Source organism: Toxorhynchites rutilus, chromosome 1 (genome assembly GCF_029784135.1).
Source record: "Toxorhynchites rutilus septentrionalis strain SRP chromosome 1, ASM2978413v1, whole genome shotgun sequence".
NCBI classification, from domain to species: domain Eukaryota; kingdom Metazoa; phylum Arthropoda; class Insecta; order Diptera; family Culicidae; genus Toxorhynchites; species Toxorhynchites rutilus.
Genome location: NC_073744.1, coordinates 173,951,125 through 173,964,072, shown reverse-complemented (window position 1 = coordinate 173,964,072; position 12,948 = coordinate 173,951,125). Strand labels below are relative to the sequence as shown.

The 12,948-nt window shown below is 39.7% G+C and overlaps 1 protein-coding gene and 1 pseudogene across 1 annotated transcript in view; one reads left to right on the top strand and one right to left on the bottom strand.

Annotated features, from left to right (window-relative positions):
• Nucleotides 1-12,948, bottom strand: part of LOC129770832 (mitogen-activated protein kinase kinase kinase 7) — a 106,197-nt gene that overhangs the window by 36,699 nt on the left and 56,550 nt on the right. The gene's annotated exons all lie outside the window — the stretch shown is intronic.
• Nucleotides 12,325-12,496, top strand: LOC129763834 (U4 spliceosomal RNA; annotated as a pseudogene).

Sequence of the window (12,948 nt, the reverse complement as noted above, 5' to 3'; positions counted from 1 at the left end):
TTGGCGTACCTACGAGAAGTACGTTCTTCTGACCCTAATTTAAGCTATTTTGTATGAATTTTTAGATATTCTCACCAAAACTTACCATTATAATATAAAAATATCTTTAGACACAATTTTTGTATGATAATTTTTCACTGCTTGCAATCAAAACCATGGAGCCAGGGAAAATTGGCACAGCTAATTAGATGCAGGCAGCGGGTATTTGTGTACTCGTTTGCGTTTTTGCAAATCGGAATGTTTCCCTAACACAGATTTCAAAACCATGAAGCCTGGGGAAATCGACATTGCAAAATAGATGCAAGCTGCGGTTACGTCTGTACTCGCTTGCGTTTCTGGAAATCGTAATGTTTTCCTAAGAGCACACTGCAGACTTTTGACGTAGAACTACGTCTTTCATTAAGGGTGCCAAATCAGAAAATAGGTCACGTTTTTATGAAATAAAGTTAACGTTAATAACTATTTTTACCGCGAACAAATTTTGGCGATTTACATACCAAACGAATCGGAAATTCCCTAAGATTTGTTTGATGCGCTATATATTATAATCCCATAGTCTGTATATGGCTTAAATTGATGAAAATTGGAAGCATTCCCATTTCCTCATACATTTGTTCTGTCCATTTGTGTGCTTTCCCGAACAGAGCTGTCAATAACGAGCAACTTATCGGCGAGCAACGAAGGGGAAATCGTAAGATGTAAAGTCTCCGTGAACAAAGGAAAAGAAGAAGAAGGAAGGGGAATATTTGCCTAGAGTATAAACAATGGATCTCGCCGAGGCAAACTTTCATTCTTCGTGAGGAAATCGACTGAACAACATCGTTGCTGGGCGGGCTGATCGGCGAGAGATCGAATGCCTTTCTCAAGGCAATGGGAGTGGAGGAGTAATATTGTGGATAAAGTAAAGTTTTTCAAGGCAGGGTGTCGACTCAAAACCCGAAAAAAAATTCCCTGATTTTCCCTGATTTTCCAGTGATTTTTCAGAAAATTTCCAGATGTAGACTAGTCAAATTTTCTACTAATTCTGTAGTTGTAGTTCTAAAAACATTTGATTGGCTAAAACAATGAAATTTATGAACTTAGATTTATTAACACAGCTTAAAGTTAACTTGAAGGATTCCTAAGCACTAATAGAAAACGAGTCATTTTCATTTTGATTCGGATCAATTTCCCGGAACTTTTATGATTTTAACGAAACGATTTTTTCTTACAATCATTCGGCTTCCTTATTTGTGTTTTCCAAATTTTTTCTCGTTTCGCCTGGGGAGATTTCGCTTTTTCTCGTAGCCTTTACATCAACTTTAATTCATTTGACACAAAAGCTTCTTTCTTCGGGCTTTCATTATCTTTTAGATAAAAAGAATGAAAATTTCACACTCGTTGAATTAACTACTTCAAAACAATTCAATACTTATTCTATTTGCATATCATACAGATATGGCTTATATAGCAGTACAAAGCAATAGCCAATAGGCCAAGTATTCTTTTGTTGGTGGACAGTGTCCGTTTCGTCTGCTGCTGCTGCGAGTAGGGTAGTGTCGCACATTCTGGTGCGAAGTACAACCATTTCCTCACGCATGTTTTCATAAAAACATTTGATGTTAATGGGAAAGCCCTCTCATTGTTGGGGTTCTCACACGAGAGCCTGGAGACCATTTTTACTGTGGTAAAAAGTTCCGTGAACATATTGTGCAATTCCAAATGAAATCGAACTAAAAATGCAGATAAAAACATGTAATTTTGATTCGAACGAAAGTTTGTTTTCCGTTTGGGTTGGAGGAAATATGAGTTTTCCACAGCATTTGGGAATTTTTTGACTCAAGTGTAACTTTTGAAAAGGTCGTATCGATTTAAGTACGAGAAATCTTTGATATCTCGAAATCTATGAGTCATACCGAAATAGTGTTTTAGAAAGTGTTATAGTATGTTGATGTCCAAACGTGAAAAAAATATACACTGAGAAAAAAATAGTACCTTTTTTTATTTACAAAAAAAAACTTTACAGTATCTAAAATACATATTTTTTTATTTATTTATTCAATTTTTTCATATAAAATAGAAGTCATGTAGAAAATTTAAAAAATGAGTACAAGATGGTAAAACTAGTTTTTGACAAACTTAGTGGAACATCGAATTTTTATGAATTTTCGAACCTTCGAATTTTTGTATGTTAACAATCATTTTTAGCCACTAATTATGAATTCTGATGCTATTTAAAACAAAAAAGCTTTTTTTCAATCTCCTTCCAAATGCAGCCATTCTCGAGATATTTAAAAAAACATATTTATAATTTGTTGTCTTTTCTATAGTAAATAGGTAATGTGTTTGTTGTGTTATACCGTTATACTGTTATATATGTTCATGAAATTTTATGACTTTGCTTAAAATTTGCAACAACTTTTCCAAATACATCATTATGGTAAAAAATATGTATTTCAGATATTGCAAATACAATTGATGACTAAGCCAACGGCAGTCCTACGTCAACCTTGCGGTTATATCATAGGTATAACCCATCCATAGTTTTTCTTTATTGGTGAAATAAGTCAAGGTCCAAACACGATCAACTTAAAGTGAACTTGTTCTCTTATATAATCTTTGGGCTTTCAATGTTATGATGGAAATTTCCGGCATTGTGCAAAGAAGGGTTTACGGATTTCTTTTCGAAAGAATTATCACAGAACCTCATGCCAATGAAAACAAAAAATACAGCGATCTTGCGATAAATATGACATAAAGGGCGAACACGAAATTATTGCGACACATTCAACAGGGCATAACTTTTTTACCATTGGGTAAAAATCAACCAAATTTTGCACGCTTTCTCATTGATGTGTATTGTCTACATGCTGTCAAACTCGAAGTCGTGTTTTTCGATTCAACAAAAATGGAGGTGAACCAACGCGAGTCGAGAGAACAAATTCTTTCCAAACACCTGGAATTTCCTGACCTGTCGCACCGGCAGTTGGGAAAAATGTTGAACATTCACCATTTAACCGTCTCCAGAGTGTTGAGGCGGTTCCAGGAGCGGTTGACGTTGGACCACGGCAAAGAAGCTGGAAGAAAACCGGGACCGGAGAACAAAAAAACCGAGGGAAAGGTGAAGCGGATGATTAAAGCAAATCCCAACGTCTCAAGCCGTGATTTGGCTAAAAAGATCGGCATGTCGCAGAGCTACGTCCAGAATGCAAAGAAGAGAGCTGGACTACATACATACAAGGTACAGAACTTCCCAAACCGCGATGAGCGGCAACAATCGACGGCTAAAACTCGGGCACGGAAGCTCTACGAGAAGATGCTGACAAAATATGGCTGCTGTGTGATGGACGACGAAACGTATATAAAAGCCGATTTTAAGCAAATTTCGGGGTTGGAGTTTTTCACCGGCAAGAGCAAGTTCGATGTGGACGACAAATTTAAGAAGAAGAAAATGTCGAAGTTCGCCTCCAAATATCTCGTTTGGCAGGCCATCTGCTCTTGCGGACTGAGGAGTGAGCCTTTCGTGACAAAGGGCACAGTAAATGGCGAGATCTACAAATCTGAGTGCCTCGAAAAGCGCCTTATGCCGTTCTTGCAGCAGCACGACGAAGCTCCGCTATTTTGGCCAGATTTGGCATCATGCCACCATTCTAAAAGTGTCCTGGAGTGGTATGAGGCCAATTCTGTCCATTTTGTTCCAAAGGACATGAACCCGCCAAACTGTCCGGAGCTGCGCCCGATGGAGCAGTACTGGGCAATAATGAAGCGGGAACTTCGGAAGAGCAAGAAGACAGTCAAAGACGAGAAGGACATGTTAAGAAAATGGAAAAAAACTGAGAAACTGGTACCGGATGACTCTGTAAAGACTTTGATGGAGGGCATCAAGCGAAAATGCGTTCAATTTTACACTCAAGGCTCCATCGATTAACTTTTCTTTTGATTTTTGAAGTAAATATATGTATTAAACTACCCTAAAATTTTGGTTTGATTCTAAACATTATAAGAAAATTGGCATGACATTTTCGGTGTCGCAATAATTTCGTGTTCGCCCTTTAAGATTCATGAACATGGGATGCATGTCGCTCGCAATGCATTTCCGCAAAGGCTGAGTGCTTAGACTTGAAGTTATAGTCTATTATCTCGAACTTTAACATATGAGTAAGGCCCATGTGAGATCCAGCGATTTTGCTCGAACGGCTCTCGCTGGTAAGCGTCGAACACAGGAGAAACTTGCTCTGAAACCGTATCGCAGTGTGTGATGAGTCTCATGCATATCCCATTATCAAGCCGCCTTGCTTACCACACGGTTAGATTAAAAATAAACCCGAATTCTTATACCAAAGATGCATTAATCATTCCGGAGGGGTCTCAAAAATAGCTGAGCGAAAAAAAATGACACGAAGAAGAGGGCAACAGATTGCCATTTTTATTACCTGTCATGGTTCCCACGTATACATCAATCTTCCAAACAGGGTGATATATATATCGCACTTTTTTTCGAAACTAAAAACCAAATAGCTATCCAAATGTAACAAGACAAACGTCACATTAGCAACTGATCAGCGCGGGGTCCTCGCCGCTAGACAAAAGTGTGTAACCGGCAGTCAGTTAGTTGATCGTTTATGTGTGTGTGTGGGTATCGAAATGTGCAAATGTCTTTCAATTAATTATTTAATTAAAACTAATTAATTTGCCGACGATGGTCCTTTTTCCTTAGGCACTGTCCCCTTTAGGCGCGCAGATTGGGTGACAGGTTGGTTGACTCAACTGTTCGCAGAGTTTGTCATCGCCGTCACGTTACGCCGTTTTTAAGGACCGGAACCGAGGAGCAGAACACGCGTGAATATGCCAACTCCCAGTCAAAGAAAGAAAAAAAAACAGTGTGTCTACCGGGACGCGGTGGGGTTTATTTTTACGCATGCCACCGAATTAACATAGTTCTCCTCTGGTTACTAATGTCCGCTGAGGATTACAAGCCGACGGAACCGAGGGCCGGATGGGGGATCGTCAAAAGCAGAACATGTGTTCTGTTTATGTTTGAGTGGATCTTCGTACTCCCGACGGAGACAGACACGACATGCAGCATGCAGCAGCAGTAGCAGTCATAAGTTACCAGTTGATCGGACCGTTCATCCTAAATCTGTACCAAATAGAATGAATCGAGGAGACCATTGCCAGCCGTACCATGTAGCGATTTATTTCGCGCTTGGACAACAATTCTGCAAGCTCTTCTCGAGGTGATGAACTGGCGTGGTGATTTATCGTTCAGTAATGCGCGTGAGGAGGTATTTCGTGTCACTCCCCTCCAATGTGCCAAGGTGCTGCTGCTACTACTGCTGCCGTTTGTTGTCAGAACCGTGGATGGTTCGAAGCTAAGTCACAATTTGTTCCTCTGCTCCGCAAGCGCGCGCACACGCACGCCACCGACTTTGCACTTTCGCTGCATTTATTGCTCATGCGTACCGAATTCGCACACCAAACTGTCTCGACCGACTACGGCGAGTTGGAGGGATAAACTACACGTACCGTGTACATCCCGCTCGTAGCCGCGTAGTACACACCCGAGCCGGGAGCCCCGGGAGTCGGGGACAATCGAGTGGTTGGTTGTTGACGTGTTCTCGGTGTTTGCTAATGAGTGGAGGAGAAAACGCGGGGTGATGGTTTGGGACTTCGGATGAGTCACGTTACCGAGGTAGGGGAACCCGGGGCAAGAGTGCCCAGCTGTTTTTGTTTGCCTATTTCCATCTTTTAAAATTATTGAGCTTCAGAACTATGTTTTATACAGATACTGTAAATACCTCACAAAGTATCAGCTAAAGGGTGTGTCACATCAAATTGCATCACGGAAAAAACGCTGTAGAAATTTAATTTTTAGGAATTATATCTTCAGCTTTCGCTTATAATCAGATAAGAGTGTATAGATCACGTTGGACATGCTCCACTGTCAATTTTTCCTAAATTTGGATAAATGTCGTCGAACGAAAAAGAGCGTCGTGAATTAATCTTGTGCACTCATTTCGAGAATCCGGAGTTGTCACATCGGGACATCGGTAAGATGCTGGGAATCGTCCAATTCACGGTCAGCAGAGTACTAAAACGATACTTCGAGAACTTAACCATCGACCGGAAGGTGAAGAACGGCAAAAATGGATGCTCCGTCAGTGAAAAAGATCACAAGCGCGTAGTTAAGCAGTTTAGACGTGATCCGAGAAGTTCGGTCCGGGATGTCGCCAATAAGCTGAATTTGTCAAGTTCATTCGTCCAGCGGACCAAGCAGCGGGAGGGCCTGCGTACATACAAGGTTCAGAAGTCTCCTAACCGCGACGAAAGGCAAAACATGGTGGGGAAGACGCGAGCCCGGAAGCTCCGAAATGCTGACGAAGCCGCATTGCCTGGTAATGGACGACGAAACCTACGTCAAAGCGGACTTTCGTCAGCTGCCGGGCCTGTTGTTCTTCTCCGCAGAGGACAAATTCAGCGTTCCGGAGGAGATTTGCAAGCAGAAACTATCCAAGTTTGCCAAAAAGTACATGGTTTGGCAAGCAATCTGCTCTTGCGGAAAGCGGAGCGCCCCCTTCGTGATGACCGGCACGGTAAACGGGCAGGTTTACCTTAAGAAGTGCCTACAGAAGCGCTTACTACCACTAGCACGAGGGCCCGACCATCTTCTGGCCGGATCTCGCTTCGTGCCACTTTTCAAAGGACGTGTTGGAGTGGTACGAAGCCAACGGGGTCACCTTCGTGCCAAAGGAAATGAACCCGCCCAACGCGCCGGTGCTTCGCCCAATAGAGAAATATTGGGCGATTATGAAGCAGGCCCTCCGGAAGAACCCAAAAGTTGTCAAATCGGAGGCGGACTTCAAGAGAAAATGGATTTCTGTTCAAAAAAAACTACAACCTGACGTTGTACAGAACCTTATGGACGGGGTAAAGAGGAAGGTGCGAGCATACGGGCTTGGGCTCGAAGTATGAATAAAAAGAAAATGCCAAAAGTTGTTTAATATTTTTATTTTACTGTCTAAAATTTTCAAAAGGATCGGTCTACTGGGCGAATTTCTACAGCGTTTTTTCCGTGATGCAATTTGATGTGACACACCCTTTAGAACCACAAAGTTTTTGATGTAGGACTTTCAGGGTCTTTAATTTCTATACTGGGGCGTTAGTTCAAAGTTTCGAAAACGAAAGCGTTTTGCCGGAGAACGAGGTTTTGAGCGTTAATAGCCCCTGAACAACTGAAGGAAATGGTATGATAAACACTTCATTCGAAAGATAAAATGTCTACGTGTTATATACTTGTTACTTTTTGATCCAAAAACTAGGGCTATTGACCTAAAATTGCTTCCAAAACAGGCTATTGAAATCACACCTATCGGTATATAAGCGAGTGCCGCTCGGAAATCCACTCAGTTATGATTGCGCAACGATTGAGGTACAATCGCTGGAATGTATGGATGATTCCCTAACACAGACTTCACAATCATGAAGCCTGGGGAAATCGGCATTGCAAAACAGATGTGAGCTGCGGGTACGTTTGTACTCGGTTGCGTTTTTGCAAATTGGAATGTTTCCTTAACAGAGATTTCAAAAACATTGAGCCTGGGGAAATTGGCATTGCAAAATAGATGCAAACTACGGGTACTTAAATCGAGTACATCGTTTGCATTTTTGCAAACCGGAATGTGTTTTCCCAATACAGATTCTAGAACCAAGAAAATCGGCATTGTAGATACATTCAAGTCGGCAATACTTTTATACCCCCTTGCATTTTTAGACTCCGGAATTCGTTTTGTTAACACGGTCTACAAAAGCGGCTACAAATGCAACGCTTTGGCTCGATTATTCTAGACTGCATTGGAAGATATCTCTTCATGTCGCCAGCTCACTGAGCTTCTACACATACCGCAAAAGGTATTTTATCTTGATAACTATTTGCTGCGATAACTACTACCATAATGCATGAATTGACTTAAATTGGAATTTGTTTGCAATTGTATTCGTATATAGTTTCATGCATGCACTAGTTTAATCAATAGTTTAATCAATGCACACAAAAGATAGCTCTGCGCAGCGGCGATATCGTACCCAATGCGGAACATCCGAGGTGGGATTATTGCTAATTGAAGAAATACAATTGATTACTGAGCCAACGGCAGTCCTACGTCAACCTTGCGGTTATAGCATAGATATAACCCATCCATATTTTTTTTGACGTAGGACTACATCTTTCATTTCTATACCGGGGTGTAAAATCAAAGTTTCGAAAACGAAAGCGTTACGCAGGAGACCGAGATTTTGAGCATTAATAGCTCCTAAACAACTGAACGAAATGGTATGATGAACACTTCATTCGAAAGATAAAATGTCTACGCGTAATATACTTATTACTTTTTGATCAGGCTCAAAACAGGCTATTGAAATCACCAATCGGTATATAAGCGAGCGCCGCTCGGAAATCCACTCAGCAGGGTTGCCAATAATATTTCTGAAAAAACTGGAAGATTGTTCTTAAAAAAACTGGAAGAAAACTGGATCCTGTAAAACCTTTTTATTTTAAGAAGACCGACTATGATTTATCTAAATAAATTTTTTATCAAATTCAATGCTTGAGAAATAGAATGCTTCGTGTAATATTTGTATGTAGTTCATAAAACTGTAACTGTAATTACTGTGAAACAATATTTGAGGGATGGTTTTATTTGGGCAAAACTTGAAGAGTTTCGTAATTATCGCTTCATAAAATCCATGAAATCGCTGATAGAATAGCGTAGCAAAACTGCGTATAGTTGGATACCTCAGAAAGGTACGGAACAGCATGAGATACGAGGTAAAAAAAAATAAAAAAAAAATACCATAAACAACTCAATAGTGTTATTTCAATACTCAAATAACCACAAACAACGTTGCTCAAGTATTACTTTGGTATTATCAAATTTTGGTATTGAGAAGCTATTTCTCTCAATTTTTTTGGTGTTATTCATTGCTAATTTACATCGTATATTAGGTTTGCACAAACCAAATTTCGGTATCAAGATCAAGATGAGGGACCCTTAAACATTTCCTCTAGCTCGAGAAAGTACTTTTGAAAAAATATGCATAGTATGCTTTTTTGCAAATCTACACTATGGTTCACATGCATTTTATGCAAAATGTGCATTAGCTATTTAGGGGAGTTTTGTTTGCATTAATTAAATTAATTAAAAAAATTCCTTTGAGTGACTATGAGATACTAATATCCATTTGTTGTAAACGAAAGCAAGGTTACTTGGGTTTTATATTCATATCAATTAAAGTCAATGGAAACTATTCACTTTATGACCTTCTGAACTTCAGAATGTTTTGGAGGATCTATAACATCTGATGTTAAATCTGTTCAATAAAGTTAACAATTGAGTGATACCCTGTTTTTCAAGTAGTTTGATAAGTTTCCACCATTCGGGAAAGCTCTTCGTTTTAGAATTTTCGACAAAACACCGACGGATTGAACAAAATGGAAAGAACCGAATTACAACCTCGCCAGAGATCGATCCAAGGTCGAATGATAAATTTCAGAAAATAAATTTACATTAGGAATAGGAAGAGGGAGGGACAGATAATATTTATCATTGTAAATTTATTTTATATACAAATGGGTAGGTTATATCTATGGTATAACGCAAGGATGACGTGGGACTACATTAGCTTAGCAATCATTTGTTTGAATTTATTAAAATTTTGATTGAATGAAACAATTTCCGAATTCAATTGGATTCAATATATTTGTTTTGTGAGTAAAAATATTGTATAATGCCATGTAAGGTCAATTCATGCATTAGATTATGTTCTTCGTTACAAGTAAATTTTATGACGGTCCTTTTACGTTTGGTATGATGGCATCTTGGTTTAGATTAGAGATGGGCAAACCGTTCATGAACTGTTCAAAAGAATTAGTTCATCAAAAAGAGTGAACGAACGGTCGTTCTTTTTTACTGGGCAACAGTTCACATGAACTGCTTACCCAGTTCAGAACGAACTGTCTAGGAAGACCGCTGGCTGAACTGTGTATGTACAATCTTTTTGAACAGCATCTAAAAATATGTGACACTGATATGAATTGTTTCTATATTATATCAGATTGTGCTCGATAGTTTCGAGGAAGTCGTTCGCGTTTTGGTACAGTTTTGCTATATCAGTTATTGAAAAACATCGTAAGAAAAGCAGTGCAACGCTAGTTTGTGCTGAGAAGAATGAATCACAGCTCAAACTAAATCAAAATTTCAAAATCATAGTTTGATTTTCTATTCTGCTAAGATATTTTTAACAAAATTCGGACGTATAATTATTTGCTAACAAAAAGTATTTAATGAATGAACAGAACAGTCCTACATAACATCTCACACTTTTTTATACTTGCTTTGGTATATCCCTCTAATGTACGAAAGAGTGAGCGAACTGTTCAAAAGAACTAGTTCACTTAAGTGAACAGTTGGTCACCGAACGGTTCATTAAAGTGAACCGTTTTGTCCATCTCTTGTTTGGATGTCTGTGTTAGGCAAACACATTTCAGTCAGAGCAAGATGTCCTCGAATGCCGATTTCCCCAGATACCTTGGTTTAGATTGGTTTAGGTAAACACATTTCAGTCGGAACAAAAATACCCCTGACCTGCATTAATATGCAATGCCAATTTCCTCAGACACCTTGGTTCTGAAGTCTGTGTTAGGGAAACACATTTCAGTGGAATACCCCCGATCTGCATGAGTTTGCAATCCCAATCTCCTTAGACACCTTGGTTCAGAAGTCTGTGCTGGGGAAAAACATTTCAGTCGGAACTAAAAAGCCCCTGACTTGCATGTATTTGCAATGCCAATTTCCCCACGCTCCATGGATTAGAAGTCTGTGTTAGGGAAACACATTCCAGTCGGAACTAAAATACCCCCGACTTTCATGTATTTGCAATGCCGATTTCTCTAACGCTGCTTGGTTTTGAAGTCTGTGTTAGGGAACACATTTCGGTGAGAACAAAAGTCCCCATACTTTCATGTGTTTTCAATGCCGATTTTCCAAAGCCTGCTAGGTTTTGATGGCTCCAACATAGCCATCAAACCGTAAATCGGGCCAATCAAAACGAGGTAGTTAGGGTGTTTAGATAACGCTTAACGTTATACAGTTATTCAATTGTTTATCTTGTGAAAAATAACATTTTATTAATTGCGATAGAAGCGTAGAAATATTCCGTATCAGTTGATGTAAACATCTTTCCGATCCAGTAAGAAATGTTCGAGTTATAAGCATTCGGAATCTTTCATTTTTTCCTGCATGTTCTATGTTTAGGTTTTCATTTTACCCCCCATATACTCCGGTTAGACGTAGTCCCACGTCAAAATGGATAAAACTAGGGCACACATATGAAAAACTGGATAAAACTGGACGATATTCCAGAAAACTGGAAGATTTTAGGGTTCAACTGGATGACAGGATCGAGAAAAAAACTGGAAGAATCCAGTTTAAACTGGAACATAGGCAACGCTGCCACTCAGTTATAATTGAACAACGATTGAGGCACCATCGCAGGAATGAATGGATGCTTCCCTAACATAGACTTCAAAACCATGAAGCCAGGGGAAATCGGCATTGCAAAATAGATACAAGCAGCGAGTACTTTTGTACTCGTTTGCGTTTCTGCAAATCGGAATGTTTCCCTAACACAGCTTCAAAACCATGGAACCTGGGGAAATCAGTATTGCAAATTAGATGCAAGCAGCGGGTACTTTTGTACTCGTTTGCATTTTTGCAAATCGAAATGTTTCCCTAACACAGATTTCAAAACCATGAAGCCTGCGGGAATCGGCATTGCAAAATAAATACAAGTTTCTGCAAATCGGAGTGTATCCCGAACACAGATTTCAAAACCACGGAACGTGGGGAAATTTGCATTGCAAATGGATGCAAGCTGCGAGTATTTTTGTACTCGCTGCCTTTTTGCAAACCGAGATGTGTTTTCCCAACACAGATTCCGAAACCAATAAGTTGGGATAATCGGCATTGCAGATCTCGGCAGTACTTTTATACCCCCATGCATTTTTTACACTCCGGAATTCGTTTTGCTGACACGGTCTCCAAAGGTGGGTACAAATGCAACGCTTTGGCTCGGTTATTCAAGACTACATGTCCCTTCATGTCGCCAGCTCACTGAACTTCCTCGCATATCGTTTGATGATTAGGCGAAATGTTGACAACTATTTGCTGCGATAACCACTACCATAATGCATGAATTGACCTAAATTAGGATTTGTTTGCAATTGAATGCGTAATATGTTTCATTCATTCATCAGTTGAATCAATAATTTAATCAATACATACAAAAGATAGCCCTGCGCAGCGGCGATATCGTACCCAATGAGGAACATTCGAAGTGCGATTATTGCTAATTGAAAAAACACAAATGATTACTAAGCCAACGGCAGTCCTACGTCAACCTAGCGGTTATATCATAGGTATAACCCATCCATAGTTTTTTTTGCAAATTAGATAAATACTAACTGTGCTTCATACAACTGTAATCTATATAAGAACGCACAGGTGCAAATTAACTGAATATCACCAGTTTCTGTATGTTTACATGTCTCCGCCCGTAACCACAAATGAACTAATTTAAATAATACTCATTTATTTCAATAACAATAAATTTATTACCTCTCAGCTATCGGAGCAAACAGACCCTTTATTACCGGGGCAAAAATGCTATAGCCCTAATCTCGAATTTGATCTGTCAAACGCAAATAGTGTAATCGTGGTTGTGTTTGTTGTGAACATGGTCCGTGAATATAAACGGATTATAAACGGATTTCCCGGAACCAGTGGCGGATGGCAACCACGGTTGCACGGAGGATTATCTGTTAGACGAGCTGCGATGGAATATAGTTTGTCTAGAACAGAGTTTCTTCAAAGTGGTCGATATGGACCCCCTAGGGTCGATTCTGGTTTCCCAGGG